The following is a 3,772-nucleotide window of genomic DNA, read 5'->3' on the forward strand; positions in this document are numbered from 1 at the left end:
GTATTGTATCTAAGTCAAACCATTGGTCATGATGTATTGTAACTGTAAAGTGATGGAGTATCTAAGCCAAACCATCTGTGTTTTCTTTGATGATGATGTTTTAACTTCGATGATGATGGTCATGTATTGTATCTAAGCCAAACCATTGGTCGCGATGTATCTATGAAACATTTATGGTTGTAAATCGCGCAGATGAACTGTGATATTTGTTGCAATATCTATATCTCACAACTAGCTTGGATCAATACATTCTGCCTGGATCTGCAAGCACAAGTTGGCATATTACTTGATGACTTTAAAGTACAAGTCAGAAACGAGTTGTCCTATCGCGATTTACATAATGACTGATAAAATGCGAAAAAGAGAAAGAAAAAATAAATCGACACAATGTTTATTGGTAAAGTATAAATCGAGGTAACTTGTTATAATTTTGTAATTCTTTTCTGTAACATGACATTCTATAAGTGTATAAATCTATTTTAATAAGTCTAGCACACAAATGCCACTGAACAAATCGTTGTAATGATCGGCCTTCATAAATAAAAATCCAATAAGCATTTAGCGTTGTGTACTATAAAAATTATGAGGTCTTCCTATTATGATTTACACAATGATTGATTAAAGGTTGAAACGATTTATATGTATGAAGGCTACGTGCTATCACAATTTGCTTGACACTGATTGGCTTGCAACCAATTATAATTCATTATGTCACGTAGCATTCTATGATTATATAATTCTTTCTATAACAGATCATGAATTATTTTTCAAAGAGGAAGTGTCCGATCACGACATGTACAACCACAGACATAAAGCAGAAAAGATTTGTCCTATCACGATTTGCTGTTACAGGCTTTGTCTATGTCAATGATATGTTCTATAACGATTTACACAATGACTGTTTTAACGATATAAATTGACGTCCTGTTAGAATTAGTAAAGTACAAATCGAGGTAACTTCAACGATACGAATCAAGTTAACTACTTAAATACAAATTGATTTCATTCACAAAGACAAACAAAGACATATTGTTCTTGTCGTAACTTCGTAATTATAAATCGACATGATTTACAACCACATTCATATATAAAAAATATTAGTATTTAGTTACAATACTAATATGACCAATGGTTTGACTTAGATACAATACATGACCATCATCATCAAAGAAAACAACTATCATCATTAGTATGAAACCCACGTCCAAATAGTGATGTGCTTCTAATGTAATCCACGTCCAAATAGTGATGTGATTCTTAGAGACTCTAGAAATGGTGCACTCTTGCGAATATGATTCACAAACTTCAACTCAGGCACTGTCCTTTTGAAGGAGCCGATGGACTATATGATAAATGGCTTTTACGATATAGGAACGAAGCTACAGAATGTATAGGATACGAACACGTAGAGAAGATGAAGCTCGCACGATTGTAGCATATTTGTCCTGAAGTATATCAAAGATTAGGCTGATATTTTTTCAACTACGAAGAATGGTTTGTGAACGATGGAGGGTCTGACAGTAGGAATAGATCAAATAGATGGTCATCAGCATCACCCCTTCTCTATCATACAAAATATTTGTGCTTGCTTCGGTATGACAATAACAATTAAGGATGATTATGGTCGTTATATTCTGCGTAAGCTTCGATATACTTCACGACAAATACGCCACAGTCTTATGTGTCATGAATATATCGATGTATACACAGAAGATAACCAACATAATCATCACCCAAGGAACACTATCTGTACAACAACGACCGAAGGCAGAGAAAAAGAAGAAGACGAAGAATAAGAAGTTGCAATGTCGCAGAAAAGAGGAAGATAAGTTAAATAGATTAGGGTTTTAGACCTGGATAATGGGTCGGGTCAGGTTTTACATAGATCTATATTAGGTTTTATATTTTGCAAGGTTTTACGCACGTGTACACAAATTGACACGATGTTTAGACTTAATAAAGTATAAATCGATTTAAGTAACAGTTGCAAGCTGATATGAGTAAATCATGATATTACATATCGATTTTGTTCACAAAGACAAACAAAAGCATATCATTATCGCAGTTACTTCATAAATATAATTAGACATCTCGATAATTACCTATTGGTGATGATATCTGTTTTTTTAATGATAATGGTCATGTATTGTATCTAAGTCAGACCATTGTGGTCATGTAAAAAAAGACTAGGTTTTTTCGTAAATGATTATGGTTTTAAATCACATCGATTTGTAGTTTTAAAGTTACCGCGACAACGATATGTCTTTATTAGTCTTTGTTAACAAAATCGATTTGTATTTATGAAGTTACCACGACAATGATATGTCTTTATTAGTCTTTATGAACAGAATTGATTTGCATTTATAAAGTTACCTCGATTTGTATTGTTGAATTATTCGCAATTTGTATTTTACTAAGTCTATACATCGTGTGACTTTGTTTATTGTTTTTCTTTTTGGCCATTTATTAATCAATCATTGTGTAAATTGTTTCATGGCCAGACCATTGGTTATAATGTATTGTAAATAGATACTCATATTTTTTGATAAATGAATGTGGTTGTAAATAACATCGATTTGTATTTAAGAAGCTACCGCGACAATGAGATATGAAAGTTTGTCTTTGTGAACGATATCGATATATAATATCTCGATTTACTCATATCGATTTGCAACTGTTACTAAAATATTGTTTCTTTATAAAACGTAAATCGATGTCATACTATAAATTATGTCAAATTTTCCTTAATTTTTATCATTGAATTTTACGTTGATTTGTAATTATGGGTTTAGGTGGGGGAGTGATTGGATTGGGTTGTACAACGATGTGTATATTTGAAGGCTAGATGAGACAACGATTTGTTCGTGCACTTTTATCATGATTTGTACTCATACACATTGCGATTTTCATCCAGTTGTGGCTGACATAGACGTCATTATGTAAATCGTGATAAGACACTACATGGTATAACGATTTATATACTAAATATATCACTATACAGGCGATTTACTAATGGTGTAAAAATTAAGCAGTTTATTTACAGAACAATTTTTTGCGCAACGATTCAACTATAATATATGTATAACGATTTGTATATGTTAAGTCAAGATGAGACAATGATTTTCACTAATGGTATAAGCACTGAACAATGGCGATTTAACTACAGTATCAAATTTATAGCTCTGTTGGCTAGATGAGACAACAATTTATACATGTGAAGGATATATATTACAACGATTTATACATGTGAAGGATACATTATTAAACAAAATTTACACGTGATTCTTGTGTTCTATAACTCACTTTCGAATTCATCTGAGTCTGTCATGAAACATAACAATATAAGACACTACATTAAGTTTAACAAAAAATGCAAACATCCTCCCAACATTGATTACATACCAAAAGACTTGTAAAACTCAAGCTATCATTCCAGAAAAATTGGTCGAGAGGATTGACGGTTACAACGTTATAGTGCACGTCTGTAGGGTATTGCTGCATGTTGGATATTACACAAGTTAGATATTGATAAGTTGCACATAATGCAATTTACATGGGAAGCAATATAATGTATTACATACCTGTTCATGCGAAGGGCTTGGTTTCTTTTGTTTAGATGTCAGTTATTTCTTAGACCTTTTCTTGCCAACCAATTATAGTGCACCATTTGTCCTCCGATGATTGTGATCAGAGACAAGTTTTCTTTTTATACGCTTCGCTAGGTGAAATTTATAATCATAATCTATAATGTTGACTCCTGACTTGTTGAAGA

Source organism: Nuphar pumila, chromosome 13 (assembly GCF_984573655.1).
Source record: "Nuphar pumila chromosome 13, dmNupPumi1.hap1.1, whole genome shotgun sequence".
NCBI classification, from domain to species: domain Eukaryota; kingdom Viridiplantae; phylum Streptophyta; class Magnoliopsida; order Nymphaeales; family Nymphaeaceae; genus Nuphar; species Nuphar pumila.